Source organism: Rhinoderma darwinii, unplaced genomic scaffold (assembly GCF_050947455.1).
Source record: "Rhinoderma darwinii isolate aRhiDar2 unplaced genomic scaffold, aRhiDar2.hap1 Scaffold_670, whole genome shotgun sequence".
Lineage (NCBI taxonomy): Eukaryota > Metazoa > Chordata > Amphibia > Anura > Rhinodermatidae > Rhinoderma > Rhinoderma darwinii.
The window spans coordinates 36,300-48,432 of NW_027464228.1; the positions used below are offsets into that span (position 1 = coordinate 36,300).

General features: G+C 45.9%; 1 pseudogene; it reads left to right on the plus strand.

Annotated features, from left to right (window-relative positions):
* Positions 1–2,692: 2,692 nt before the first annotated feature.
* Positions 2,693–12,133, plus strand: part of LOC142728072 (Fanconi anemia core complex-associated protein 100-like) — a 34,405-nt pseudogene continuing 24,964 nt past the window's right edge.

Consider the following 12,133-nt stretch of genomic DNA (forward strand, 5'->3'; position numbering starts at 1 on the left):
GGTATATATAGTAACAGGGATGATGGCAGGTATATATAGTAACAGGGATGATGGCAGGTATATATAGTAACAGGGATGATGGCAGGTATATATAGTAACAGGGATGATGGCAGGTATATATAGTAACAGGGATGATGGCTGGTATATATAGTAACATGGATGATGGCAGGTATATATAGTAACATGGATGATGGCAGGTATATATAGTAACAGGGATGATGGCAGGTATATATAGTAACAGGGATGATGGCAGGTATATATAGTAACAGGGATGATGGCTGGTATATAGAGGGATGATGGGGGTTTTATCCTCTTCCATTCACTTTCAGAGAGGTCTGCAACACTTTCTAATGCAAACGCCTCTGTCCGATGTCAGAAAAGATTAACCCCTTCCCGTCGTAAACAACTTTCAGATTTTCATTTTCGTTTTTTCCTCCCCACATTCCAGAAGCCATAACGCCTTTATGTTTCCGTCTATATAGTCCTATGAGGGCTTGATTTTTTCGCTACGGGTTGTCGTTTTTCGTATCACTATTTATTTTGCCATATAATGTAATAAGAAACTGGAAAAAAATATTTGTGGGTTAGAAAATGAAAAAATCAGCGATTCCTCCATGGTTTTTTGCGCGCCGTTTTTACAGAATTCACTGTGCAATTAAAACAACATGTTACCTTTATTCTGCGGGTCAATACGATTACGGCGATACCAAATATGTGGAGCTTTTTCTATATTTTACTACTTTTACAAGTAAAAACCTAAGTGTAAAAAAGAAAATGTATTTTGTGTCGCCAAATCCCGAGAGCCGTTACTTTTCTATTTTTCCGTTGATTATTTGGTGTGACGGCTTATTTTTTGCGGGATAAGCTGTCGTTTTTAATAATATCATTTCGGGGTACATGAGACGGTTTGATCACTTTTTATGACATTTTTTGTGGGAGATGAGGTGACCAAAAAATAGAGATTCTGGCGTTTACAATGTTTTTGTTTTTTACGGCGTTCACCGTGCGGGTTAAATAATGATATATTGTGATAGTTCAGACGTTTGTGGACGCGGCGATACCAATTATCTTTATTTTTTACTATGCTCTAGGGGGGAAATGGGAAAAGGGGGGTTTTTGAACTTTTAATTTTTAATTATATTTTTTTTACACCAAAAAAAACTTTATTTGACTCATTTTTACTTTTTTTATTAGTCCCCCTAGGAGACTTCAACCAGCGATCGTTAGATCCTAATGTATTGTATTGCAGTATATCGTGATTCTGACAGGCTGCTATTAAGCCCTGCCGGAGGCAAGGCTTAATAGGTGTACAAAGATGGCGGACCTGGGGGCGTTCATTAAGCCCCCAGGCAGCCATAGCAACCATCGCCCCCCCGCGGGTCGCCCCCCTCTTTCTGACGATTTAGATGCTGCGGTCAGTAATGATCACAGCATTTAACGAGTTAATCTAGCGGGATCGCGCTCGAGCTCGATGCCGCTAGTTACTCTGAAGTGTCGGCTGTAACATACAGCCGACACCGTCATCGTATGGAGCGGGTTCACTGCGTGAGTCCGCTCCATACTTCCCCTACCCGACGTCACATGTTGGGAAGGGGTTAAAGGCTATGTACACCTATATATATATATTGGGGAAAACAGCAGCACAAAATGTTCAGTGTGAAAGGAGATCTCCCCAAACATGGGTGGTGCCGCAGCCAAGAATCCCAGGTCCAGGGGAGACCATCAATATGCAATGGAAGAAGGAACTGCAGCGCTCAAGATAATCCAAAGAAGTGGATGTGATTTATTCACCAGCCATAACAACACTTGCAACGTTTTGGGTCTTTATCGAGGATTTCATGGGTGGAAACGTTGCAAGTGTTGTTATGGCTGGTGAATAAATCACATCCACTTCTTTGGATTATCTCGAGTCCTGCAGTTCCTTCTTCCATTTTCTATTTATATAAAATGTGTATTTGCTGCAAATTTTCTAATTCATTTTTATTAAAAACTATTTTGACTTTCTGAGATACAGCTGCTTTGTATCCTGTATACAGAGCGGCTGTATCTAGCGCTGAAACCTGAATCTGTCAAGGTCGGCGGGACGGACGGGTTCAGTGGCAGCGGGTCCTGCGTGTCTCTGACATCTAGGAGCCACCTGTTATCCATCACATGGAAGTTATGAATTTAGGCTTCGTTCACATCTGCGTCGGGGGTCCGTTACGTCAGACCTTTCCAATAGTCGGACCCATGAACGGAAACCACAGCTTTACGTTTGTATCCCCATTGATTTAGACTGCGCTATTGATTCTGCCAAAAAAACTGAAACCTTACAGAATGGAAACAATTTGCATCGGAAGCGTTACCGGAACCGGAAACGACCCCAGAGAGCCCCTTTAAGTTGGGCTCCGTTCACATGTAGTTTTTTAGGCACGTCAGAGGAATACTCCAACGTAGCATCCCGTGCGCCCAGCGTATGCCAAGGGAGTGTTCTTTGGGCATACGCTGGGCTGGTACGTGTCCGCATATATTTTTTGGCTGTATAGAATAGCGTGGTCTGCAGTGGGGCGCAGTAAATAAACGTATACCTCGCGGTATACAACTTTCTTTACAACGGGCGACGTATCCCATAATGTATGGATTGTAGTTACTTGCTGATCTTATTGTTGTCGGTTTCTTTTAGGTCTTGTTTTGGGCTTGAAGTGATTGCAGAATGTCTCAGATCCAGCACTTGGTTACGTTACAGAATCCAAATCTAAAGGCCGTATCATATCCCGGAACACGCAGGTCTATATCTGCAATGGCACCAGGTGTGTGTATGTCTTCAGCACGGAGAAGAAGCAAGTGACGGGGAGATGCTTTATATTCTGTTTATATTCAGAACTATTGGAGCTTGGAGGGTGTTCACACCACGGCAACCATCTTTATACTAAAAGAGGCGCCAACTTTCACTAAAATCTCATCCTTTTATGTATCCAGCTCCTATGTAGACTTATGTGTCCTCATGGTTATAGACTACAAATCCTGTGTAGTCTGATGTTACGGTCGTGTGTAGGGCAGCCAACACATGAACGATCCCACTAGCAGCGTAACCCTAAACTGGCCAATCAGGTAGTCCGTGCCTATCTGGTGCCTGCGTAAAGGGGCATTGGATTGGCCAAATTCGGCTGATCAGACCTTACATACGTAATTTGGCGGACCACGGCGATTTTTTCCAACCTGGTGGATCACATCTCTGGAGGATAGAAGTCTACCATCGGCCACCACGAGCGTTCCTTTCTGTTATTTTTGCAAATAAAAATCACCCATTTCTGCAGACTTTAACCTCGTGTTTATGACCATCTTTACTCCACTCCCTGCTTCATCCTACTGTAGGATCAGACTGCACACAGGAGTTGTTTGTAATCTGTAGGACTGCATAGGAGCTGTATACACAAAACGGTGGAAGATTTTGAATCAAGACTATTTTTGCAAAGTTGTTTCAAGATGGATATACGCTGTCAAAGATGTGCCCGCTCCTGCAACCAATTTTTATTTGCTCTAATGCATCCTACTATTTTGTGTCTACAGCTCCTATGCAGACCTATGTGTCGCCATGACTACAGAGTACGAACAAGCCCTATGTATAGTCTGATTCTGCAGTCATGTGTTACTCCACTCCCTCGGTCGCTGCTACTTCTGAACCTACAGTAGAAGAGGCGGCAGAATCAGACTACACAGGGTGTATTTCTACTCTGTAACCATGGAGACACATAGGAATACATAGGAGCTGTATACACAAAGTGGTGGACTTTATTGAAAACCTAATATGTTGATGTTTTCCAGGCTGTCTATCTATTTCCCTCCAACGTTTGGCACATAGAATTTCCTACAAGTTCACGCCAGCTCTATGTCCTTTGTGCCCAGAATGGATTATACCTTCTAGAGTGGGATGAACAAGGAAGGTGAGACAGATCATTGAGTGTTCAATTCCACTACAGCGCCACCACAGGAGAAATGAAGCATTACATGATTCCCATGTAAATCAATGTGCTCTCTGTGATGGCTTGCCGGGTCCTCTGATGCTCTTTCTAGCAATTTTCTGCTCAGGGAAATAGATCAGGACTCCCCTCTATTAAGTCAGAAGTTCAGAACAGAGTCTGTGAGAATAGGCGATCAGAGGCTGAGAAGTCCTTGTACGCTGGTTTCAGACGGCCATGATTCAGCTACAATACCGGGACCTCCTACGTCTCTACCATTTATCTGAATGACCTTGTATTTGTTGTCTTTGGGATGCACAACTTGTAACGTTCCAGTCACTATTGAACACAATTTGTTTTGTTATTTGTTTCTATTCAGGTTGTTGATGGAACCCAGTTCTGCCATCAATAAAGGAGACGTGACCGTGGACCAGATAGGCCCCACTTTTGGTCGTGTGCTGGATCCGTCTATCTGCTCTTTCATGGTGGCCCATGAGGTTCTTGTTGTTGTATTAGCTCTGCAGGACAAATGGAAGATCTCAGTGTTTCAACTGGAATCCCTAAAACATGAAGAGCCGTCCACAGCCCCATCCAGAGAAGTGACGTTTTCTCATAAATATGGGCTGGACCGCTGTGACCTGCAGCCCGTCCTGTGCTGTGTTTCTCTGTGGAAAGAAGAAGCAATGAGCGCTGATTCTCCACGTCACTCAGCGCTGCAGGCTGCCTTATTCACTAGACTCTTTGGGGTTGATCTTGCAATATTGGAATCTCCCATGATCCTCTGTGGGTTCCCTGATGGTCAGGTAGTGAGCTTTCCAGTAGAGAGTGCTGGGGTGCGTCACTCTGCAAATCACAACCCAACCCACGGCTCAATGAAGCTTCTTTACCACTTGGAGCAGCCTGTCGTTTCTATAAGGATGCGATCATGTGACCTCAATACTGAGCAGCCCCTGCCGAAAATACAGCGTGTGACTGTTTACTGGTTGTTGGCCAGAAGGGTCTGATCGTGTCGGTGACAAGTGGTGATAATCCAGATGCCGTGTCCTGTGCATATAAAGATGACAGATTACCCTCCTCAGTGATCTGCACTTTCTACTCCACGTCCAGCGATCTCATCTATGTGACCCCATCACACCGGGGTAAAGAAACCGCAAGCAACAATACCGCCTGCTCCACAGTGTCCTCCCTCCGTCACAATATAGCCATGATCGTGGCCTTGTCACAGGTGTCCTCATTACATGGTAAGTTACTAAAAATTGTTCTACTTGTAGATTATGTACATATATTATATGTATATGTGTTGTGGAGGAGAATTGCTATGAGGTCACCGGGAGATTTCCCAACTTCAGAGGGGTTTACATTGGGTGACCCCTTCTGTGCTGGATTGTCCGGTCATAACACACTTACATGTAGTGGAACTGAATGACGTGTCAGGTTTTAGGAGTCTCCTTTTATGCAGATTTCCCTGAGAAATAACGCACCTCAATATGTCAATGACGAGACGTGAGATAACTGACGTCTCGTGTACCCGGATCCCCCCATTACAGGCTTCTCTTCCATTGCTGCTTCTCATCAGATGCCACTGCATAGAAAATACTCCCTCTCCTGGGACTGCAACTCATCCACATTCAAGTGAATACTGCAATACCACACACAGCCCGTAGATAAAAGTGGCACTGTTTCTGGAGACACAACTCAGCCCCTTTTTTCTAATTAGGAGCAACCTCTTTGGTTGTTTCAGGTGGTCCTTAAAGGGACATTCCCACCTATTCATTATATATGTCATAAATGTCTGATAGATGCGAGACCCGGCTCTGGGACCCGCATCTATCTCCAGAATGGGGGTCACCTGAACCCTGTCCCAGCTGGTGAAGCAGCGTCCCCCGTTTGTGGCATTCAGGTGGAGAATAACTGGGGTGGTGTTGGTGCTTGTGGGTGAGATGGGTGCGGGTCCCAGAGTCTGGACGCCCATCCATCAGACATTTATGGCATATCTTGTATTTTATAGACTTCAATAGAATAAACCATTTGGCAGCCAGTTGTAGTTTTGTGGGGGCATTAATTCATCGAGTTCATCCAGCCCTGACATAGAGAAGCTGCAAGCAGCAAGAGCAGCTCTTCAGGATCAGACTGAAGTCCCAGAGAATCCCGATACTAGGGGGGAACAGGTTTACACCAGTCTTAATAAATTGCCCTTTTTGTGTCTGTGATGTTCACGTCATCCAGCGTTGTGTGTAGTGGGAGACTCCCAGATAATATGTCGTCATGGTCTACGATGACGGTGACCAGTGCAGGTGACATCTATGAAGGTGCACGTCCACTTTCCACAGTGTCAATCTCTCTTTAAGATCATGTATTTATTTATTTTTGGTATTTTCTGTAAAGCTACTCGGCTCGTTGCCTTGTCTAAGAGGGGACGTCTTGTGCTCTGCAAGTTACATCAGAATGAAAGCAAAGATCAGCGGCATGGATTGAGCTGCGTGATCGCCGGATAGAGGATCAAAGAGATGTTGTCTGGAATTGGCTCCGTGTCAGAAAGGTGGGAAAAAGATCAAGACTTTTAATGGGAAAATAAAAGTGTTAAATGATCGGTGTATTTGTATAATATTTGCTGCAAGTTTAGGCTTCAGTGGTCACTCACTTTTCACCAAACATTGTATAAATGGATAGTACAAGTGAATATAATAATCTTGTCATATATCAGATTTGAGAATCCGGCTTCTTTCCTTTCCCATTCTCCCCTCCTAACTGTTTACTCTGAATTTACTGCTAAATACGTCCCCTCCGCTGCCCATAGAGATGGCCAAAAACAAACATTCCCTGTAAAGTGTCTCCTGGTTCTGCTGTTGGGTTCCCTCTCCCTTGTTGCTTGGGGCACTAATGAGTGGCCGTCGTCTGTCTGTCTGTCTATCGAGCCCAGGTAAGTAGAAAGCAGGTCATACACATTAGATGTACGTCGGCTTAACCCGCCGATTTCAGCAGGATCGGCCGACCATCTAATGTGCATGGCAGCGTCCCGAACCACCCCTGACGGCAGATGTCGGGGGAGAGAAGGGTCAGGCACGTTGAATTTCAACCTCCCCGATCCTTTGTGCTGGTAGCAGATCAGCCGCTTCCAGAGAAGTCTCGCAGCAGCTTTCTCCCTATTGACAAGACGTGGACACTCGGCCGCGCCATAGGAAAGCTGTCGGCCGTCCGCTATGGTAAGAGTATGGCCAGCCTAGGACTCTGGGTTTAGGGAATTTAACTTCATGTAATATTATGGTGTGGAGTTTGACTTTAATGTCAGATACAATATTAGTAGGTGCCATTCAGATTTCTAGGGTCACGAGTTCTGCCTGTCGTGGAGTTACAGCCACTATTGCTGCCGTGGATAAAACAAGTCTCCTCTTTAGTCATTTCTGTCTCTAAGCAAAACTACTAGACGGCTGCGAAGCCAAGAGAAGAAAATGGGACGTTTATGAAGAGTCATGTCTCCCAATTGTAATACTCGGAATGGCTGCGGGAACATTTCCTCTACCCCCACTGCCCGCTGTGCTGTCCTATATAGTGGAGACAGCACAGACGATTCACTCTCCTCTCATCCTCATGAATCATCCATAGAGAATCACTCACATTTATTCTCTCTTCTCTGGGAAGACATTTAACTAGTAAAGTACCAGAGCATGGAGAGAACCCGCTGTAACCGAGGGGAACGTAGAAATACCTATAGATTCTCCTTGTGTGAAATTGGATGGAAGTTGTCAGTCGTGACTATTCCGCCCCCTGCTGTGTGTAATGTGTACTGCTGAGAGACACCAATGAATGTGGATGCATTGAAGAAGTTCAGAATAGTATTTTCTGAGCACACAATTCACAGTATGGACGTGGATGGCGTTTTATATCACAGCCATCTGCAATCATGCCCACGATACACAGTTCTTCTTTGTTTAGCACGGGGGCACTTCATTGTAATGTTATGTGTTTTGTATAAAGAGTGTCCACAGATGACAGAGGGTCCTGTGCAATGCAGCATGGGGGGGGGGGCCCATTTCACCATCAAACCTGCATCTTCTTATATTTTTAAAATAAACGATTGTATAAGAAAATAAATCTCTGGAAGAGGTTCAGGTCGTCTCTTGATTTCCTCTACAATGATGGGTAACATCCCTGGTGGGCTGGTGCAGTGAATGGGGTTGATGAGAACTTCCCTAGTGGGCTAGGGGTAGTGAAGGGTTAACTCCGTGTACTGAACCCTGTAAGATTCCCTCCTCTTTCTACTCCATCTGTGGCTGTAGACGGCTCCGGTGTACAGAATCTGCATTATCAGCTCTCACACAATGATAGAGGCTTTGTGATTGGCTGACTGGGATGATGCAGCGCCTGTGTAATCTGTGAGGGACCCGTAGAGAATGTGGTTTTCCAGTCCTAAGAAATTGCTGGCCTATCCTCAGGACAGCCCATCAATACCAGATCAGTTAGGGGTCCAACTCTCAGCACCCCCGACAATCAACTATCTTGAAGGGGCCGCGAATGAATGGGAGAAGGCTGCACTACTGTGAACCACCGCTACGTGTGTTGGTGATTCACAGTACAAGCGCCACTGCCCCTTCAAAACAGCTGATTGGTGGGAGTCATGCGAGAGACAATCTTCATTACCGCTCCCCACTCTGGCCAAGAGATGAGGCTCCTGAACACAGGACCCCCCTCTAATAATAGGGTGCATGAATAGGGTTTTTCTAAGCTGGACAACCCCTTGAATTGTAGATTTGCTACTCAATACATACATAGTGTAACGCTATATCCATTCATGTTACTTTTCCCCCTATTTTTTAGCTTCTCTGCATTGAAGACTGTAGCGGATGAGAAGAGCAGGTCCTTAACAAGACTCAACCAAGTGATGTCATTGAGCCGGGAGCTGCTGTCCGGACAGGGGACGATCTGTCCCGTCAGATGTGCCATCAGGGTGTCCTGGACCCACATTCTTCAGGAAGCCTATATGACCGTATACTGCAATTTGGAAAACCAGAGCGACTACATCTTGGAACATGGATGGACCTTATGTCTCCTCATAAGTACTGACCCAATCACCTCTTATTCTTTTCCTGGGGAGACCAAGGAATTAGCATTCCCATTACCTGGACTTGGATGTAACAGCCTGGATTTCCCTATAAGATGTGGTGCTCCTTATTTGACAGTGTAAATGGGTTTTCTGCAGACGGTGGTGACTCTTCAGAGCCCTCCGTGTCTTCCTCACACAATCATGGGGTCTGCCGACCTCTACAGGAGCACATCATTGACATATTGCAATGCCTGCGTACAATCCCCCGGGCTGCCTATTGCTCTGCAGCATCACATACTCTGCCTGAGGACGCAGTGAGAGCGATTTGGAAAACATCTCCGGAAAGTGACCAATGGGGGAAATCCTCTGCGACTGTAACCAGAGACTTCATTCTACAACGCCTTTTAAAGCTTCAGTTCGATTGTCGGCCGTGCTGTTGGATTGTTCCTTACAGAATAAACAATCAGGTGAGCGACTGCTGTGTATTATATCTGTATTACGCACATTTAGGGGGAGATTTATGAAAACCAGTGCAAAGGTAAAGGGGAGTAGTTTCCCATCGCAAACCAATCAGAATCCAACTTTCCTTTTTCAGAGGCCCAAGCAGCAGCCTGATTGGTTGTCAAGGTCAACGACTCCACTTTTCCAATGCACATCTTCCCATAAATATCCCTCTTCGTCTTCCTCTGGTGCACAGGGTGGCTCAGTGGTCAGCACTTACCTTGCCGCTCGGTGGTCCTGGGTTCAAATCTGACCAAGGGCAAGGTGTTTGTATGTCCCCCCTGTATTTGGGTGGGTTTGCTCCAGATATTCTGCTTTCCTCCCACATACTGATGGCTTCCTATAAAATAGTCCATTGCAGCAATTTTGAGCACATTCTGTGGATTTTATAATCTGCAGCGTGTTCATTATTCGGTGCAGATCTTTTCCTGAGCGTGTGAACAGGGTATAAAAGACTTAGTTTTATGATGAATATGTAGGATATGTTTCTGTCTTTTTCCCTCTGCTCTGCTGTGCTGCACTGGCTGCTGCCAGAGGTGCTGGTAAACCAGGAAGATGTACAGGAGGTGCAAGGTGTGACCCCAGATGGAAAGGAGCTTTGTATTCGGCTTCTAGAGGTCAGTCATTCTGTATACACTTTAGTGATAACTGTGAGAAGCGATCCTGTCCGCATCAGCCAATATTCCTGCAGAACGATTCCAACACCAAGTGACATTTATTACACAACGAATTGCTGCGGTTCTGAAGGCCAAAGGAGGTCCAATTTGGCCCTTGTCAAATTCGCTCAGCTCCTTACACTAGTCCATTTTTCCTGCTTCCAACATCAACTTCAAGACCTGACTGATCACTCACTGCCTAAGGCTGGATTCACAAGAGCATGTTCGGTCCGTAAAGGACGGAACGTATTTCGGCCGCAAGTCCCGGACCGAACACCCTGCAGGGAGCCGGGCTCCTAGCATCATAGTTATGTACGACGCTAGGAGTCCCTGCCTCGCCGTGGAACTACTGAAAACATGATTACAGTACGGGACAGTGTCCGGCAGCGAGGCAGGGACTGCTAGCGTCGTACATCACTATGATGCTAGGAGTCCCTGCCTCGCCGTGGAACTACTGTCCCGTATTGAAAACATGATTACAGTACGGGACAGTGTCCGGCAGCGAGGCAGGGACTGCTAGCGTCGTACATCACTATGATGCTAGGAGTCCCTGCCTCGCCGTGGAACTACTGTCCCGTATTGAAAACATGATTACAGTACGGGACAGTGTCCGGCACCGAGGCAGGGACTCCTAGCGTCGTACATCACTATGATGCTAGGAGTCCCTGCCTCGCCGTGGAACTACTGAAAACATGATTACAGTACGGGACAGTGTCCGGCAGCGAGGCAGGGACTCCTAGCGTCCTACATAACTATGATGCTAGGAGTCCCTGCCTCGCCGTGGAACTACTGTCGCGTATTGAAAACATGATTACAGTACGGGACAGTGTCCGGCAGCGAGGCAGGGACTCCTAGCGTCCTACATAACTATGATGCTAGGAGCCCGGCTCCCTGCAGTGTGCTCGGTCCGGGACTTGCGGCTGAAATACGTTCCGTCCATTACGGACCGAACATGCTCGTGTGAATCCAGCCTAAAATATCCCACCCTTGTCAGACGCCATTGTAACCAGATCATCAATGTCATTCACTTCCACTGCTAGTGGTTTTATTGTTATGGCTGAACGTTCTATGAGCCGGACAATTCAACAAATCCTCGCCACAAGTGTTGTCCTTGTGACATTCTCATCGGTAGTAAGAAAGTATTGAATAACTAATTGTCCATCCTTTAGAATGAAAACAAAGACCAGATCCAGTGTAACTTGGATTTAGTATTGAGAGATCGTCTTCCTATTTTACGGATGTTCAGCCATCACTTTTATGTTGGAAATCGTCATGGATTGTGTTCACTGCGCTGACGTTTGTGATGTAAATCACCTGATGTGTAGAAATGTTTGTGTTACCGGTTACTCCCCTATTATCACCCAAGTATCAGATCTAAAGACAGAGGATTCTTTATTTTCTACAGCCAAATCCAGGCCAGACATAGGTCCTCTTATATATGTGCTCCTTCTTCCTTTAGGTGTCTGTGGAGGAACGTTCCTCCCATGGATCCATCCCAGCTGTGGAGATGCAGATCCTGAGCTCCCACTTACATGTTGTGGCTTCTCTACATCTCGCAGTTATCAGCCGTTACAAGGTAACATTGTAATAACGCTACACATAATTATTTATACTCCAATAGGAGACAATGTGATTGTGTATGGCATTGCCACTAATATTCACTGACTGGCCACGTCATTAGAGAGACCCGTCTAGTAGCGGGTTGGACCTCCTTTCGCCTTCAGAACCGCAGCAATTCGTTGTGTAATAAATGTCACTTGGTGTTGGAATCGTTCTGCAGGAATATTGGGCGATGCGGACAGGATCGCTTCTCACAGTTATCGCTAAAGTGTCCTGCCATAGGGTGAACACTGCCATGAAGGGATGGATTTGGTCGTCACAAAGCTTATGTAAGCCGTACTGTTCAAGCCACAGAGGACTCGGGGTGTGCCAAAGAAACGGCAATATTACTCCACCAGCCTGACCTGTTCACACCTGACAGGACGGGTTCATCCATT